This window comes from Lepeophtheirus salmonis, chromosome 2 (genome assembly GCF_016086655.4).
Source record: "Lepeophtheirus salmonis chromosome 2, UVic_Lsal_1.4, whole genome shotgun sequence".
Taxonomy (NCBI): Eukaryota; Metazoa; Arthropoda; class Copepoda; order Siphonostomatoida; family Caligidae; genus Lepeophtheirus; species Lepeophtheirus salmonis.
In genome coordinates, this window is record NC_052132.2 from 39,604,822 (window position 1) to 39,626,057 (window position 21,236).

The window sequence follows — 21,236 nt, forward strand, 5'->3', positions numbered from 1 at the left end:
TCTCAAAAAGTATAAACAAAATAATGGTCCTTGGAGTAATAGCGTCTGAGGAAAAAATTGAGCTCCTATACTTCTGATAACGGGAGTTAAAATTGGGCCTAGGAGTATATACGTATGGCAACAAGACAATTTGTATTTTATACTGTAATTAAACAAACAACTTTGCTGCGACTAATTCAAAAATTTATGGGATAAATCAAAGTGACCTCTCTCAATGCCAGCTTTTAACTATATAGAATGAATAAATAATATATAGACTCATTTATATATTATTTTTTTAAATTGTTGATTTTGTATACGAAATATCAACCAAACTTTAAAAAAGGTTAATTTGTTTAAGCAAAAGCATGGATTCCAATAATAATGTATTATGATGCATTCATGCAAAGGTTACCATAATATTACATTCTTAACATTTTCATGTAGGATATAATAATATTTATTATTTTTATATATTTTTTTTATTATCTTAGTATATAAATTATACATATGTTTATAATTGTGCATGCTCTTTAATTTTGTATGATAGCACATACTGCTTGGACATTTATTTGCTTAAAAAATGAATTGACCAAAGCTCTGGTTTGAATTAAATTAGCTAAACACTATTTATCTAATCTACATATCATTTTTGACTTTGCCAAAAAAAATAAAAGATATACATATATAACGTTCAAACCCCAAAAAAAATCTATTTTATGAATTGTGTTAACAATATGTCTAGAGTAATTTTAGGAGCCATATAATTTTATTAAGAGATTATTCTACCTCAGGAATGATTTTTGTACTCATGAATTTGTGCTTAGTTAAACATGTACTCAAACATATCGGAATTCATTCTTTCAATTTTCCCAGCAAGAAAACTACTTGTTAGTTAACCTTCCTTTTTTAACCTAGTTAGTACACTGGGTACAAAATAAACTGAAAAATGAAACATATTTAATTCCATGATAAATGGTTGAACGATTATAAAATTGAGTCATTTAACTATTTATTATTTTTATAACTATTCCATCCCTTTTGCACTTGTAAATATCAATAAATAAGCTAAAAAGACTACTATGAATATAACACATGGATAAATTTTGGGTGTTTCAACAGGAAATAATTTGTTATTTTTCTAGAAAAACATTAAATTTTTGGGTTTGGTACGACATTCTATGAAAAATTCATGTAAAATATATGTAATATATACAAATAGTAGCTACCTTTGTACACCTCAATTTTTATTCCTTTGAATGGCTTATTTTTATTAGCTTGCATATAATTAGTTGAAAAACGTGTAAATGATTTTTAAATTTATTTTTTGTAAAATCGCTTTGTATGTTTTCTGTTGGAAAATTATACTAAAATCTTTTTACACTTACCAACAGGGTTGGTTCAGATAATTAATAAAGTTTCAGCTTTCACACATTTTAGATCAACATTAAGTGTTTTTTTGGCATGTTTCATATGCGTAACAAAAAGTATTTAAGGTATAAACAAGTAAAAATCCAAGAAATTATAAGGAAAAACAAACTTTTAAGCAAGACAGTTTATTACATTCACTAAACCTTGCAGAATATACAAATAAATAAACAATGTATTATCAGGACACAAATAGAATAGCATGTAATTAGATTTAACGTTTTATGAGTATACTAAAAATTATTAGGAACACAATATAGATTGAAAGGAATATAACGTATTTTTATTTATCTAGTGGTCTATAATAAACCGGTACACTAATGGTAGTATTACACTGTCATTATAGTTATACTAATAAAAATAGACTTTAACATAATTCTTTTGTTGGTTAGTATAGTAACTTTAATAGGATCATGTTTGATATCAACATTACACCAATGTTTTACTATCATTTGTTCAAATATATGTTAAATTTTCAACGTATCTTTATAATATTTTGTTAAATTATAAGAACAAATAAAAAATAACCACAAATATTAACATTACATCGCAAATTTAATTAAAACACGAAAAACCTTATATATAGCATAAAAATTATCAAGACACACTCTCTCATTATTGTATTATTATTTCTACATTTATTTATCTATGTAATTATTATTTTAATAAGCTCTAAATTAATTGTTTAAACCTATTACTTTCCATTAAAATTTTAAAATGTTACCAGGTTATCTATAGAAATTAGCGTCAACCTTGGATTTTCGTAATTGTTTGAATTCTGTATGTATCTTTTTTGTACTAAGGGCTGTGAAGAACAAATAAAAAGCTTTTCTCCATATGTAAACAAAAAAAAAAAAGGAAAAGGAAACAACATTCCACATGTTATATCAGTTATTTTCAAATAGGGATGCCCCTTGGGGTAGTTGGATGCACTTCAAAGGCTATATGAGATTTTGAAAAATATATAAAACATGGGCTAAATAGTCTCGAGCTTCACAAATAGATGGCGCTTTTTTTATTCGCCTCATTTTCAGTTAGTACCGACCTTCAAAAGAAAGCTCTTAAAATTTCTTGACAATATGCCACTTAGTTTTGATTTATGGTTCTAAGTGTAAGGCTACTTTTGTCATTTCCAAGACAATAGATAAAAAAAAATTGCTTCTTTAATTTTACACTGCTTTTTAATGGGAAAGAATACCGTTGAGCTATTGTTTGAAAAGTATTGGGACTCCTCTGTATAAAGCGAATAAAAAAAAATTATAACTTAAAAATAAGAAAAAAACAATTTTAAACAAAAAAACGAAGTATTTTCTTTATTAAGCTTGGTTTTTTTCAGCCCATGAGTTATATTTAAAAAATACCATGAGCTAAAAAAAAAAAGAAAGAAAGAGAATTATTAGAAAGAAAAAAGAATTAGTGAATAAATAAGGCTGACTGTGTCAACAAAAGTTTTCAACTAAAAATTACTCATGTTGGTTAGAGAATACATGTCCAAAAAATAGTTCCTATGCAAAAAGTTTAAAAATGCCTTGTCGACACAGCTTTACTTTTATAAGATCAAGCATGCTATTATGTAATTATAAATAAAATAATACGCAGAAATATTACATTAGAGAATGCCTCATATGAGTGGAGTAAAGGACCACATGGCCTTATTATTTTTTTTAATGGGCGAGGGCGGGAAATCACTTAAAAAATAAACATGTATACTAAATAACTTCAACTAACAGTATCAGTCTGTTATCGGATATTCAACGCGATGCTCTCAATACCCAATAATTATATAAACAAAAAACGGCAACCCAAATTGGTATTGGATTCGTTAGTATTTGGTTCCATCACTCGAAGATACTCATAGGGTTCCAAGTAATACTTCCAATTGTATTTCTGAGAGTGGTAATACTATAAGGCCAGTGTTTATTCATATATTGTTTGCTACTGTCTGAATTAACATTGTTTGAAATCTAACTATAAGTTTATATGCTAGTGCATCCTTTCTGTTTTGATTAATAACTCCATATATAATATCTTTTACAGATAACCCTTTGTTGAGGTATATTTCGAGGGTCTTCTTCAAATTTTCAATGTGGTCTCTGACTTTTGGCCAGCATCCCATAATATGACTTGTAGTTTTACTTATTCGTTTCCATACCTGAAACATCTGAATCCATATTTCGCCTGCTCCCAGATTCTCTATGTATTATATAGTTATCTTGTACATTCCTCCAACAAATTTGGTCAAGAGAAGGTTCTTATGTCTTGGATCCCTTAATTATGACAATGTTGTCGCGGGCACGAGCAAACTCTTTGGAAACCTCTTCAGAAGTAAAAATGAAAAATGGATCTACAACGGGATGGGGAACTCGTCATTATTTACCTATTAATCGTTGAAATAGAAAAAGATGCAAAAACTGTTCCTACTGTAGCTCGGAGGATTCGTTTCAAACATGGATATTCAAAACTGATTCGTTGGTGAAGTCATCCCTTTTCCTATAAAAACCTGAGCAAAGTTTTCAAAACTTTCAAAAGTACTATTTATTCTCTATTCAGCATGTTGAAATAAGACCATGATTCATACAGACTATAAGTCGGTTGGAAAAAAAATTAATCCTATGGATAATTTTGGGAACCCTTGTTTTGTCTACAAATAGACTCAGCGATCCTCTTAGTTTTTATGCATTATCTACAACTAATCAAGTTCTCATTTTATAGTAATGTTTTTAAAGAAACAACGTTCAGTCGTGTGCTTTGAAGATATCTTTTCTGTCATGATCTAAAGAAAGTCATTTTAGAAGTTTTGAAATAAATTACTGTTGCTTGAAAGAAAAAAAAATTGTCGTTGAATTGCTTATTTAATTATTTGGTGCCAGACCCGTCGGTTTCAATACTTAACTTACTCTTTTTTCGAATTTATTTTACCAAATAATAAAGTTCTTGTTCTTTCCTTAATTAATTTATAATTACAGTTATTTTAGTGTTCTTAGATTTAAATTATTATACACATATTTGTATATGCATACAGCCATGATAGATGTAGTAACCCATCTGAACAGATATTTTCATTTATTAGGTATCTTGATATATTTGTATATAATATAATAATAAAACGTTTCATATTTCCCCTTCTTTAAAGCTCTATTGTACCAAATGATGGATTCAATTGATATTTTCAATTTATACAACATATAATTCATGAATATTTTGTAATATTGAATATATTTTCCTATTCTGCTTACATATGTATAAAATATTTGAAAGAAGAAAAAAAAACATTTAGGAAAATAAATAACAGAATTTTTTTTATAAAAGCTTTTTAAAAAAAAATTATTCTGTTTTTTATATGTACCTATTTTTATGTAAAAAATGGTTTATTTGAAAATATATTTATATTAGGACTCTAATATAAGTCAAAGACAAGGAAATATATATAAATAAATGTATATATTAACAATATAACATATCAATATTATTGCCAACAATTATAAAAAACAAATGAACAAATGAAAAACTAATCCATTATTTTAAAAAAAAAAAAAGCTTTAAAAACAGGATTTTTGAACTGATTTTCTCACAATGGAATTATTTCACATGTAAGAATGCCAGATATTTGAAAGTAACGTAAAATACGGCAGTGAATAGCCTTTTTTGAAATGGATCATTGATTATATTTAACTACTTATTTTGGAATAAATTGCTTTGATCTACAATCTCTGCCCTAGGAACGTTTCAAACTCGTATGCCAGGATATTACTTTATGTTAATAAATCTCTGGGTGTTCAAGTGTATTATAATTTCAATGTGAGGGAAGGAAGTTGATTAGTTAAATTTCTACTACACCATCAAAGTCAAACAGAGTTTAATGTAATTTCAATTGTTGAAATGGCTGATTATGAATGTATGATACCCCTTTTTCAGCTGATACCTTTGCTTAATTATTCCTACATCTTGTCACATATATCTATTTCTTTTTTCTATTGTTCACACTAATAACACTTCAAAGCTGAATTCTTAGTGGAAATTTCATCGTTGGAGTTGGTTCCACATCACGTTTATTTCTTGCACATACCCTATCTATTGGAGGATCTGTTGCATGAAATAAATAAAATCAACTCTACATACTATAGACGGCAAATTTACAATCACCCTCGGTCCAGTGTTAACGTTCCCCGCAAAATTGAAGTATAGCTTTCCTTTGATTTTTTGAAAGTTTGGGATATAGACATGGTTTGAAAGGAAAGGCGCTCAAAATGGTCTCATTGATTTGGATATTGGATGACCCTTTTCAGTTAATCTAAGCACAGGTTTCCTTTCCTTTGTTTAGCTTAAATTTATTCTATCACCAGTTTGGCAACTTTGGTGAAACAAATTTCCCCCATCGACCATCTTGATTAATGAGAATTTGTACAGCCCTTAACTTTTCTCAAACAATTTTCTATGATCCTGACAGGTATCATTAAACTAAGTATAACGTCTATCTGGCTTCATCCAGCTTCATTTATTCCAATTGCCCTAGCCCTTGTCTCTAAGTAATGTTCCTTCACCATGTCGGATATTCAATTGCAACTGATAATAATAGTTACTTTCTCTGCTCTTTTATAGATGTGTCTGATACAATGACCATAAATGATTGTTTCAGAAATTGCTTAACGTTGTCTTATGTCTCGATTAGACATAATTCAATTTTCTCCAATAAAAAAATAACATTTTCATGTAACCGAAAGTCATTTCTTCAATATCTCCATTAATTTTTGGACATACTGTATTATAACTTTTAACAACGAGAAGACTGGAGACAGTTGCATCGTGCACTTTTATTTTATATTATATGGATGCACTCTGTTTGTTATAGTTTTTGTTGTAACTTATATCATATGAAGTATTGAAATTTTGCTATCAGTTGATAGAACAAATTAAAAATCAAAACTCTATATTTAAGTTCTAATACATAATGCAACTTGTGGAACAACACCCGACTAAATCGCTAAATAGATTTAAAAATTAACAAAAAATATCCTTTGTTTAATTTTGGCGTGTCTAATACAACCCAGCTTTGGATAATTGAGCCAAAAGTAAAAAAATAAAAAATGTTACAACTATCCTCAACGATTGAATATATATAGTTATGTAAAAGCAGGCCTGTGACTCCGAGGAAGTGTTGCACACGCTCCCCATCTCCCTCCAATTTAAAAATGTTATTGTCCAAAGGATAGAGTTTGTTGTCAAAAAATGAAATTATGTTGCCAAAAATTATACCTTTTTTTATTAAATATAAATAATTCATTGTTATCAATTTAAGTTATTCCTTTTATATTCATAAAAAGGATTAACATAACAAAGTTAAAAAAACGTTTTGAACATTATGTCCAAATATAATTCGGTCGAGTTCGTAGGATTGTTTCATGGTTGCTCCTAAAAAATAGAATATATATTTACTTCAAAGACAATTCCTATGTCTGATTGAGCAATTGTAAATTGTATTGCTTTAAAGTTTACTTATACTCAACCCTCCATTATTTGCCTGGGGTATTGATTCAGCCTTGAGATGGAAAACTCCTTCTAGTATCTTGTCTCTATCGTATTAATGCTCCACCTTCTATGTAAATTCTTAATTTATCTTATACATTCTTTATCCATTTTTGGGGGATGGTGCGTCATTTGTTTCTGAGATATTAAACAACTTTGAAATTAATTGTCAAGGCGTAAAAGAATGTTCTTTAGGCGTTCTTATTATTTATCAACTCTAACAATGGATAGTTAGATAGAAGGGGAAGTACAAGAATTTCATATTTAATTCTAATTGTTCTTGACGTGCAGATCCCGAATCTGTATTTGATTTTTCCGTTTCGAAATTATATTTTAAGGTAATTTATCATTTTTATAGGTTTGAGACAACTTTTGACAAAGGAACAAATCCGTTATCCGAATAAAAGTTAATTATTCTGTGTAAAATTGTATGTTGATTTCAATGATGTGTACATTTTTATATACAATCATCTTGTTTTAAGAAAGTTTATTTTAATTTAAAAAAAAAATATAGACCAAATGAATACATTTGAAGTGTAAATAGTTTCACTTTCAAAAGAGTACTTTGTTCTTGGAGTAGAAGCTTTACTTTTAATATACCATTGGTTTGTTTTCAATTTAACTGAGAAAATAATCAATAAGAGCTTGAAAAAAATTATATATAAAAATTCCATTGTTCACCTGTTTATATTTGAATTCATTTATTTTCTTCTTTTTTTATAATATAATCATTATCACAGGTTTTTTCAAAATTTCAGCATATAACCTCATTTAATTTCTACATTAAAAAAATCAAATCAATATTGTAATATTGTGTGGAAAACAAAAAATATTTTTAAAATGTATTTTTTAAACATGTATTATTTATATAACTTTCTATTTGTATCATTTTAAATTTATAATTTGGTATTTCTAAATGTATTTATGACTTGTTTTTTTCAACTTGAAGTATATTAGCTTACTTATGTCTAAAATAGTTACATTAAATATTTGTACTACGTAAATAAAAATTTCAAATTTGTAAGTTTGTACGATACTCGGTTAATTCAAATTAATTTATTTATTGCTCTATGAAAAGATAAGTAAGTATGTTCATGTAAAAAAGGTATCGAATTAACATTAATGTAATTTAAAAGTATCTTATACCAACAGGGACTATCATTTATTCAATATAATATGTATAAAACAAATTACTTTGTATGTAGGTATTAATGTAAGGAAACATATTCTTTACAAATTTGTTGAATTTTATTTTATTTCACCTACCTGAGGATTATATTAATATTTCTAAAATTAGGTAACTCTAACTACGATCGAATATAGTTACAATGAATGCAAATTACTACAAATAAACACTTTACTTTTTTGTAGTTATTTAATGGGGCATGAACGTTATTTACTTGTATTCGTTTCTAAACAAAGCGACAAAGAATAGCCCCCCGTCTTTTGACACAAAAATACAACACCCAAAATGTTAATATTATTCCACAAAAACTAGATACGTAATAATAATATGTACGTTTATTTTCACATAAAGGGTCCGTCAAAATTTTTTTGAGCATGCGTATTTTTTTAAACAACAAACTCCAGACTGTCATACAACAAATATAGGTTTATATTTTTATAGTTTGCTCATGTCCACTTACTTTATGGAGCCCTCACATGAACTATCAAACTAGGTGCTCTTAGTAAATGATCCTCTGAGTTTAAATGTATAGTACATTTAACAAGTACAGCAGAACGCTAATATGAAAGTCTGTTCACACGCCTATTCTAATAAACCCATTTTTCAGATCCCACAAATGACGCAGCTTCATCTTTCTCCTTGCGATGTATGCTATTTTTTACTTCCTTTTGCAGAAAGAGTGCATTCACGTAGACTTTGCGGATAGTTATAAAGTACTATTAGTGCCTTTAACCAGAAAAATATTTTTGTGGGCTGTTCTTATCATCAAACTACTCATAGTAGGAGATTTGAAAGGATGTAAATAACTACGCAAATACTTTTTGGAATCCTGAAGGGGTTAGAAGACTCAGGAATAAAGATATTATGGGCCTTGACAACTACAAAGGACAAAAGAGGCATTTCCCAATAAATAAAGAAATTACGTTTGAGTAGCTTTATATACTCTGAACCCTTCCAAAAGTCATACAACGAATTCGTTCACAATAAATTGAATGACGGAAAACAGTATTAATCAAAATTAATTAATTTTTTAAAAATAAATTATATAACAACCTTTACAAAAATTTATTTTTGGTCGTATATACAAGGTGCGTGTGTAAAAATGTCCAGTTTGATGACTTAATTATTAAAAAGGTGTATCACAATGAAATTTGAAAGACAATTAAATATGCTTTACAAAAAAATTATTTTGATGTATCCTCCACTAGTCTTCATTATAGCTTCAACGTTACCCTTGATTTTAATAAACCCATCCTCATAATATTAGATGCAGTCCTCGATAATCACAGCATTTCTATAAATACTATCATCATTTTGAGCAATTTGTAATTAACGACTACATCGGGTATCTATTCCAACAATCCTGGAAATGTCCTAATAAACCTAATGCACATCAAGAAGATTGTTGATTCTTTGTCTCTTTCCTTGCTGTTCACTCATTGTGTGTCAGATTTTGATAAACATTCAATAACAATGTTAATTATTTGTATATAGTTTTTTGGATCAATATTTATATTATATTTTGCCATTTTGCTACTAAATATCAAATAATTTATATGTACACATATAGCGTATGTTTATGTATTTTTAGAAAACAATAGCATTTTTTTAATAGTGTGGGATTGTTTCCAAACTTTTTAAATTGCATTTAGAGTATAAAATACGGTTTTGCAGAAAAGAGAAAAAAAATTATAAATAAATTATTAGATGAAGCATTATACTCCATTGATTTTGGTTAGAGATACAAAAACTGACCGTGTGTAATATTTCATTTTTATCTTCTTTGAATTTTATATATTAGAAGAAAAAAAATAGCTTAGCAAACAATTAAAGAAATCGTTTGATACAAAAAAGAGATAGACTAATATATTATAGCGATTGATTTAATCAAATATGAAGAATTTTAACTTAATGAAATAAAATAGACTTATCCATTAAAGGCTTAAAGTCCTTTTTTATTTGTTATTACATATACTTTATTGTCAAATGTTAATGGGAAATTATTATTATTGAATATTTATGAATTGTCATTTCACATTTTAAATTTAAAGAGTAAGTAAAATATGACGAGAATTTTTTTGTGTCGTTTATGCAAGTTTAAAAAAAATACTTTAAAATTTCTTTGGGCTTTAATATATAATACCTATGAATTAATTTTGGTATAAGTACATCTCTAATAAAAACCCATTTGACTATAAACTCTTTTACGTATAAATGTTCCTTATTATATATATACTTTTTAAATATGACGAGCTGAGTTGTAGGATACCCACGCTAGTTTCTAAGTTGTTACAAATAAATCAAGTAGATGCGCAGATCTAAGATATTAAGCAGACACTCAAAAATTAGAAGAATTACGTTTAATCTGGTAAAAATCTGTAAAATACTAACAAAGCAACTCTTTAATACTATATTGTGATATTGTCATCTTGACATAAAATGATTATATCCTTAGATTTTGATGGTACTTTGTTATTATTTTTTTACTCCTTAATCACAAGGATCAAAGGCACATAATTCACGTACTCTAAAAAAGCAACATTTTTTTTAATATTACTGTAAATCATCATAATTTCTCAAGATTCTATACTCTCTAGCTTTCATTAAAATATTATACAATAGATGTATCCAAAAGAGAAAAAAGAAGAAGTTTGTTGCTATTTGGCAAGTAATTCACTTTTGAAATATGACGAAGATAGTCAAAGTGATAACGATACTTATTTTATTTGTTGCAAAACTTAAAACAATATGCAACATTTTGTATCAATTTTACAATATACATAATTATAATACTCTAACTATATTATCAAATGTATTCGTAACAAATTTTTGTAACTGTTATTATCGATTAATAATAGTAGAAAGTAATATTTAAAAAAATATATATATCAAGTTATTTTTGATACTTTTTGAAATATGAAAAGCATATTGAACATATTCAAAAGAAAAAAGTGGGTATATTTATCCATAATCCTAAAAAAAAGTTTATTAACGCTTTAGAATTTCCAGCAACACCGAGTTATTAATAATTCCATATTTTTTGAAGTGTAAAATTATATTAAGTAATATCCAAGATTTATTTTTATAAAAAATGATATTTATTTTCAATTCTCTTGCCTTTTTGTATTGAAACAAAGTAATGTTTTGCCATTAAAAATATGTAGAATGGAAATATTTTCTTTTGCTTTTGCATTGTAAGTTTTAAAGTAAAAGTAAGTGAACGATATAAACAAGCCTTATTTATTTATTTTATTGACCAAACAACCTTCTTATCAAACTAATACAGCCATACTACAATTTATCGAATAAAAAATATAGTGTAAATTGTTTTGTTTTTGAAAGAAACTTTATATTGTATTAATATCAAACAAACATTTATGATCATTAGAACAGTATTAGAGCTTAGGCTTTAAAACATCCGTTATATTATTAATCTATTCATAATTTTTTTAATAGATTATACTATACAAACATATTTAAGCAAAATACCCATAGGGGTCACTTCCTTTAAATGCATCGGATGAAATATTGAGTTATGATTATTTAATTTATTAATATTTATATAAATAGATGTTGGCAGATTAATATTCGTTATTAAGCTAATTCGTAATATAATTAACATACTTTTTATCTGCATTTATGAGAATATAATACTTGTAAGCCTCATTAAGACAAAAGTTTAACATTTTTTCCGAATTTGAATATCTCATTCTATAGAAATAATATCATTAAAAAAAAAAGAATCTATAGGTATGTCTCAAAATTTAAACATATATTATTTTACTATAACTTCATGATTAAAAAAAAGGGTATGCCTAAAAAATTTACAGAAGGGACTCTTTAATAGTTGTCTAAGCAAGAAGAATTAATAAACTTCCCTCATATCAAAATGATATTATTAAATAAAAAATGGATTAACGAATCTCAAAATTTGTATATATATATATATCCCATTGTTATTCTTCAAATATTTTGGAAAAAAATATGTACAAAAAAATTATAAAAAAATGCCGTTCCACAACTTTCAAAATGTGAAGCAAGCCTTTTTTAAACATGCTCTTATGTATAATGTTACAAATATTTATAATGAATACACTTAATATCTAACAAATATAAAAATAAGATTTTATCAAGATCATAATAGGAAAAAAATCCTTACAAAAAAATAGGTCAAATAAAATTTTTTTTTACAGAGATATTCAATATATTAACAGGTCTAAATTGTAAGTAAAACAATTATTTATCGGTCCTAATGGGAAACATAAACTCAATATACAAAAAACAAGAAAGGAACTTAACCATGGGCAGTGTGTGTGCTTATAATTCGCTCTGGTAAATTTTAACAGAGATTAATATGATCTATGAATTAGGAATGAATATTAATTGAAGGCCTTCGATACCCAGTAAGAGATGACAAAATATATATTTAATTTCTTATATGTTTTAAATTTAATTATTTGAAATTAGAGATGCACCAATTAGCTTTGCATTTGTTGGTGGTAGTAGTGGGGGGGGAGAAAAGAAAATGATGACTGATGGGAGTGATGCATTGCTTGCCATAAATGGAAATAATACAATAATGGATATGGATTTTTCATCCATAAATGTTATTATTTTTTGTTGTTGCTACCTGAATATACGTTTTTTTATTTCTAATGCTTGTCTAATTATTCTCAAAATTCTTAAGGAGAGAATATATATGTAGAAAGACTGACGACAAACGTGTTTATTTTTTTATATTTCGTTCTTACACTTAAATAACGAAGTAGTTACGTAAAATATATACATAAATAAACATTTTAGTTTAAAATTAAAGCTTTGGGATAAGATTACAGAGAAATGTTACTAAAATTTACAAAAAATACGAACATAAAACTGGTAAAATTAATAATATCGGACGTAAAACAAATGCGGCATTTACACTTTAACAAATATAATTTATGAAAATTCAAAGAAACAAGTCTCAAATTTAAACTTTAGTTTGTTGTAAATCCTTTTTTTTTAAAGCCTTTAAAAACGTTTTTGCTCTTGAATGATGGACTTGTAACGATTAGGACTTAGAAGTGTAAGTGAATATTTATATATATTTACATGTACATGACGAAGTTAGTTAGTTTTATTATCATCCAGTGGTAGGTCATTGGAACAGATATATAAAATTTTAGCAGTCGATAATTCAGAAAGACACCTCTTCAAATAGTCTAACTAGAAATTTAGTAGATGTTAGCTAGTTGAACAATGAAGAAGAAATTCTTAAAAAACTTCAAATTATCATAAAATTATGGTGTTATTGTTTATTCTATATTAATATTTATCTGCCTAATATTCCACATGCCATCTCATGGTTGTTCCTTGACTAAAAAATACTTCCATATAAAATATATTTTTTTAATATTATGATAATCATTATTAATTGGGGTTCATATGATCCTAACCATACATAAATGTAATAAATAATATCAATTAAGCTAAATTTTGCATCCAACATAACTGATATTAGAGACAAACAATTTGCAAAAAAAAAAGTATAAAATTATTACAAGACACAAAATCCCAAAACTGTTTTCTTAATTAATTGTTGAAATATGACGAGGCTCAATATGACACCACAGTGCAATTATAACATAGCATTAGTTGGTTTCACTATTATGATAAATTAATGAGTTATAATCTGAACATCCTACATCTAAAAAGGCACTCTTTTATCCATTATATAAATTTTAATCCAGGGTTTGTCAAACTGTGTCACCCATAAATTTCTATAATTAAAAATAACAAAAAAAGAAAAATATGTTAAATAGGAAAAGTAATATTTAAATTTTCCTTTATTAAAATGATAATATCCTCAGAAAGACAGATTTCCCCACAAACTGTCATTTTCATTACTAATAGCTAGCTTCCTTTATCTAATTTAAAAAATTAAAAGTTGTTAAACCTTTGGAAATTCAATTGAAATAATTTTTTTCACATATTATGCTACAAAAAAGATGAATGTATGTGTACTAGAGTTCCAAAATAAAAGAGTTTCAAAAACAATTCAACCTCTTTTCTTCTCTTTACATGAAGTGTAATAATACCTTGCAACATTTTTGACTGTCATTAGAAATAGGAAAACAATGCTCAAAACTCCAATATTATTCCTATTTTCAACATATTAGCAGTTTTTTTTAGAGTTGAATTCGATTAAAATAAGGCCATATTTGGAATCAGGGGATAAAATTATAATAAACTACGTATATACAATTTTTTTATCATTTTGCTGTTGGACATTGTTATGATTTGAACTCCTAATGTATTCAACATAGATAAAGACGGTTTTTTTTTGTAAATCATTCGAATTGTCTAAATATATTTGAAAAACTTGACATAGTTTGAAATCAAACAACGAAAACTCAAAGTATTTGTATGAGTCTCGAGTAATTAAGTACCTAAATATATATTTTTAATAGGAAGGAAAATCTAATTTTCTTGCAAAATAATAATTTATTAATAACTATTCAAATAAAGGATAGTAATAAAAATATGTTCAATGTAATTATTCATAAAAAGGATAGGAATGTTGCAACAACCTACAAATTACATAAGTTATAACAAGTTCTAAGGCTTGCCACACTCTCCCAGTTTATAACAGACAGATTTAACTGTGCAGACCATAGGCCATGGAATGTTTTTATCATATAAAATTCAAGTTATATTTAAGAACATTATATATATGTTGTGGCTCTTGGAGTAATTTATTGTTAGCAAACTCGAAACTGATTATAAAAAATCGAAGTAGAATATGAGTATTATCACTTTACTCGAACTCAACCGAACTCAAGAATTTTAAGTCGAACCAACTCTAGCGTTTTATTAGCAAGCCAGATGTCATTATTTAATCATTAATTAAATGGGAAAGATGGATTAATTTTTGATTATTCACATTTAATTAAAAACTATTTTTTTTAAAGTTAGTTTCTCGGATTCTTGCCAAAGGACAATTCTTTTGAAAATTATTTTTTTATTTAATTATTTCGCAACGTTCTTTTATTTAAATTTAAATTAAGTTGATATAATTAAGCATATTACCTTATTTTTTATATAATGTTTTTTTATTTGAAAATATATACATAACGCACAACTTAAGAAAACATCCAATAGTGCTTAAATTTCCTATATGACTACTCTTTCTTGCTTCGACTTGTTAAATGAAGTTAGGTATAAAAAAACAATTAAAATACTAATTTTAGTCCATAATTGTTACTCAAAAATTAGTTATTCTAATATATATACTTAAAATAGACATACACAAAAAATATTAATATCACAATTAAATAAAGAAACACAACATTTTACCATAAAAGTTATAACTTCATATTTAGAAAGCTTGTTTATAATACTGATCTTTGTGTAAAGTTTTGTAAATCCCAATTATGTAATTATTATAATTATTTTTTATCAATATTGAAAGGTGTAGAACAAATAAAATGGAAAATTAAGATAATTTAATTATATATTAATCCAACAATTAAAAGACTAAGTACTTTGTTTTAAAATTTATTATTTTTGGAATAAAGTTTCAAATTACCAAACAAATTACAAAAATATATATTTCAAATTTATTACTATCAAGTAAAGTAGGTGTTTATTGTTCAAAAACAATGCATCTAATAATCATAAAATTTTTGCAACATTCAAAGATGAACATCAATATGATTCTGTCTTCTGGTAAAATTATCTGGGTAAATCTGACAATATCTCTGTTGGACCCATAAAAATCCTTTCATCTTACTGATATCATACATTCTCCTTAAAATACTTTTTTAGAATTCTCACCCAAAAATAAAGGCTCATTCTTTCGATTTGTGTTGTGTAAAGCCTTTTTTATTCGGCCAGTCCAGTCTTAGTACCCATCTTTATCACTATCCATTCTTCGTACTGTCAGTATTCAAACAGATTTAAAAAGCAAGAAATAAAGTTGAGTGACGTCTTCAACGACCGAAATTAATAAGATTTTAGGTTTGAACTGGACGCGGCCGGAGTCTTCAGTCCTAAATAAAGACTGACACAACAATACATTCTATTACACTTTGCAACAAATAAAAAGTCTTGTAGCTTCTGCAGACTGAAAACCACATTTTTTTCGTTATTTCAACTGTAGAACATAAAATTACCCCATAAAATTTTATCCTTTACCACTTTGGCCTTTAAAGTCTTTTTAAAAATCAAGTTTTTAGGGTGTAGCTACAAATCAGTACCATATTACAAATTATAAATTCTTCATATTCAAAATATTTTGATTGATATTTTTTAACTCATAAGAGATTCATTTTTTTCATTCGAAATACTATTCTAATCTATATTCAACTCAACCTATCAAGCTTATTTGATTAAATTTCTTATTAAATATTAAAAACTCAATTGAATAAAAATCAATAAAATCGACCTTTTTAAATTAAAATATAAGGTCTAGTCTATAACTTCAGTTTGGATAAAAATCACTAGAAAAAAAAAAAAAAGATATTAGCTTCTAAGCAAGTTCCTTCATGTTACTCGATTTTTGGTGGATATATCCATTTTTTATTAATTGTAATCATCCAGATACAGTAATAAATAATTCATTTTGCAAATGCTGAAATGTTTGTATCAACTTTTTATTTACTTTGATTTTAATCTACCTGCTTAGCTTTTTCATGTAGAAATATGTCACTGAATCGTAGTTATACCCAAAAAAAATTTTTTAAGGAAAGGATTGTGAAGGTTGAACGTTTTAATCGTAATATTTGCGTCTTAAGGATTAAATAACAATAATAAATGTGGGTTTCATCCTGTGGGCAAGATGATGTTGCAATGTGCTTTGTATATTTAATATCATTAGGAATATTTTTTATCTGATACATTTATAATTAAAAATCATTTGAAGCATCATATCTATATATAAATTAGAAACTTAAAGAGTTATTACTTATTTATACAAATATGAGAAGTTGTATAAAACTTAATTTGATGATACTTTTCAACTTGATACGAAAAAATATGTATCTACATAAATTATTCTTCAATAGTGAAAAAGTGTGCACGATATGTCTTTGATTTACTGTAATATATTGTAATTATCTACTCATGTTTGTATTTTAAGGAAGATCGGGGACAGTTTTTTACTGTCTTTTTAAGGTGGATTACTACATCTCTTACATGTACACAATGTGTTGTGTGTGATGAAATACAGAGTGGAATACATGTTTATTTCCATTCCAGTTGGAAGTGTAGAAGAGCCTACTTTGATTAACATTTGAATACTACTTCATAGTGGACGCTATTTGGAACAGGATAAATGATCACTTCTTGACTGAATGAAGAGCTCAAGTCCAGGGAACCTTCAGGACCAATTATCCAGTTCAGGTTATGGTCCTCGGTGTCGTGGCGGAGGACGGCAGCAAGATGCATCCCGATTTCTTCAAGACCAAAGAGAAAGTCAACACGGATGTCTATAACAAGGTCCTCAGGTACCATGTTTTGCCACGGTTGAAGAGCAAGTTCCCCAGGGATAATTATGGGGTTACCAATGACGACGCCCCGGCATTGGTGTCCAAAAATTTCAGCATTTTTGCCAGTAGAATATGGCTGCCTAATAGCTGGGAAACTTATGGTTATTCGTCCTCACCAGACAGGAACACCCTGGACTTCGCTGTTTAGTGCGTCTTGGAAGGCAGGACAGGACGAACAAGTATTATCACCCGAATGTCAATTCTCTGAAGGCCGTAATCACGGATGAATGGAACAACTTGTTGTCGAACTTCATTAAGGTACGCTGTGCTTCTATTTATCCACGTATTAAAAACCATTATTCAGAATTGAGGGGACATAATGAATAAAAATTGTAGAAAATTGTTAAATTACCAACTTTTGCTCAAAAAAATTGTTATTAAAATGGAATAAAATATAAATAATTAGAAGTGAAAAAGGCTTTTAAAATTTCCTAATTTTGAATCTGTATGTGTTTAATAATTTACTTCTAAGAATTTTGCATATTTAATTTACAAACCTAAAAAATTATTTGTCTGAATGTCTTTGATATAAAATGTGTCTTGTTTGCAGAATTGAAAAAGAAAATACCTTGATTAATTAATTTTTGGATGAACAAAAATGATAAACGTCAAATTCTTTCTTTTTTTTCTCTTAATAAATAGAAAGTAGATTAAAAAAGCTATTTGCCTTCTCCATTTTGTACAAAAAAATTTGAAACATAAGTTATATCGACAAATATAAAAAAATCTTATCTTTAGAAAAAAATTCATAGCAATTATGATTAAAAACAAAATTCACAACAAAACAAAAGACCAGATTAATTATGTTTGCTGAGGCAAGGCGTAAAAGTTTTTCAGAGAAAATAACATTTCAAATATGTCAGAGCTCAAATAAAAATTATAAATAAATATTGTACCTACAAAATTAAGAGTAGATTGAACGGAAGATGAACCTCCATTTCTGTAAATTACAAAATCAGCTTCAGATATTTAGTAGAACATAGAATATTAGTTAACATGAAACTTCCTTTTTAAAAAGACAATTCACTTTTAAATTATATATATTTCAGAATATATTGCCTGATCTATGACTAAAATGTCAGGATTGTATCCCACTGGTTTTATCAAGTCATAAAAAGCTTTAAAAATGTCCTATAGTCGCAGATTTGAAGTTAGACCTCCAAAGTGATAAACGTGATTTCCTTAAATGTATTTCAAGGGAAGAACCTTTTATATTTTGCATGTTTGATTTGTATTAAACTTCAACATTGAAATATTTATGGAAGAATATCATGCGTTAAAAATACTATTAAGTTATCCATATTCTCAAAACATTTTTTGTAAATATCTTGTCCCTGTTATTATGTTTTGACCTTCAACTGTCTAAATTTATTCAATGTTTTGTCAATCAAGCCATTTCTTTTCATTTTTTTGTCAATAATATCCAATAAATTAAATGTTAAGTAATCCATGCTAGGATTTTTAACCAAAATTATTATTATACAATTGAAAAAAAAATTAAAAGTATATTCTAACACGTTGTTATTTTATTAATGAGTTCCTTTAGATCAAGTGATTAATGTTTTAGACCATGATTTATTTGAATGTAAGCCAATAACTTCATTTTGACATTCATTTGAGGCATATGTATATGTGTTGCGTTAACACGAAAACAAACTTGAACTATAATAAAGTAAAGAAGAAAATCGTAATTCATGTTTTTACTTCTAATATAGATAGAGCCTAATATTTCATAGAGATTCAATTATAAGCCTTGTAGTCCAACATGTGGGGTGAGTTAAGATATTCAAGAGCTTTACTTATAGTTTAGAAGCTTTACTTAGTTTAAAATACTTATTTTGGCCTCAATATAGTCTTTCAAATAAAATTTAAAATTTTCTAATTAGTTTATCGTTATTTCAACTATAGCTACTTTTAATGCAAATTGCGGCGTCTTCATAAGATTTTGTACAATTGATATGTTGATAGAAATGATTATCATGTAATTCACATTCAACTTTGACAAACAAATCATTTTATCTGGTTGTTGTGTTGACCGTACACATATGTGTATGTCTAATTATTTCAGACAAGAAACTTATACATATAAAAAAGTGTCGATACTTATTGCATTTATTTTCCTAATTATTTCTAGTAATTAATGTTGATTTTTCATTATTAAAAACATCTATGAAAGAGTTTTTTTAAAAGTTTTTCACAGTTTTTTTTAATATAGCAGGTCATTAAATTAAAAAGATCAGACAACTTCCTTCCATAAAATGTCATAAAATCTTTCTTTATATATTTTTTTCTTCATGATAATTAGTGTCTTTATTCGTAATGATACATACTTATTTGGAGATTATTAAAAACATTTTTGTAACTTATGTTAATAATTCCTTAAATAAAACCTCTGAAACTCGGTGAAACCTTTACAACCAAGTTATTTCGGGATTCCGGTCAACTCAGTGATTTTGTATTTTTTAATAATAAATTAGTGTTAATAAAAATCTTTATCAGGATACTCTTGTTATCTGTTTTTAAGTAATTCACTGATTTCCGAATAATATCGTCATTGTACAGATGAAAATTTAATATAAATAGTAATTCTTAACAAGAAGTTTTTTTCCTTCCTGGTTGTTGTAGAAACATTTTACTTGTCATACTATCAAATTTTTACGATTTGATAAGAATATGATTTGATATTTAGGGTTTTGTTAAAAACATATATATTGTTACTTGATTTTAAAAACGAAAATGGTATTATGACAATGGTCGATATTGCATGAATTCAAGATCTCAATCCCATAATACTTTTTATGAGTGGGCAATTTTTCTATTTCTGCAAGGTATCAAATACTTTTTCCCTCTACTGTATGAACATCGATGAAATTTTCCCCCAAGGTAAATATTTATTTTGTATTATAATTGCACGTACAATGTACATGCATATTGTTTAGTATATAATAAAAACTTTAATATTTAAAACGCTTTAAAATACTATTAAGTTTTAATTTCCGTTGTTGACAAAATCTAAAAACTTGATTAGTTTTTATGGAGTACACTTTATATTCATATATATCTATATTTATTTAAGGTAGACCGGTCACGGTACTTTTTACTTTTGGCTCGACTGATGGTTTGATGGTTCGATTTAGAAAGATTAAATTTATCAAAGTGTAATACCACAAATGGCATTCAACCTACAAACATTTTACCATTTCAAGTTCAATTTTTTGGTTATATATTTTCGGACGCTCTAGAAATAGGATCTGTTGAAACTGTTCCCGATCTCCCCTACTGACTTAAATGATGCACAAAACTCCATTATCATACATGAAAAAGGGATATAATGTTGTTAATATTTCCAAATTAGGTTGATTGATACGTTGATTAAATAATAGCAGTACCTTTCCCATCAATAACTGATTAATCATAATCTATATAGATAATGAAAGGATTTAATGAATGCAAAAGTCAGATTGATCAGGTGCTCTTAAGATCAACATAAGTATAAAGAGTTAATTTGATTGAAAATGACGCCATTTGTAGAGGTTGTTGTGAGTTTGTTTACAAATTAGATACGGCTGTGTTGGATATCAATGTTTTTAGAG

General features: G+C 26.9%; 1 protein-coding gene and 1 long non-coding RNA gene across 3 annotated transcripts in view; one reads left to right on the forward strand and one right to left on the reverse strand.

Annotated features, from left to right (window-relative positions):
* Positions 1-21,236, reverse strand: part of LOC121113734 (follistatin-related protein 1) — a 260,114-nt gene that overhangs the window by 226,432 nt on the left and 12,446 nt on the right. The window lies entirely within an intron of this gene.
* On the forward strand, positions 3,091-4,824 carry LOC139904826 (uncharacterized). The gene is made up of 2 exons (XR_011779067.1): positions 3,091-3,303; positions 3,445-4,824. It is a non-coding gene; the product is annotated as an uncharacterized lncRNA (long non-coding RNA).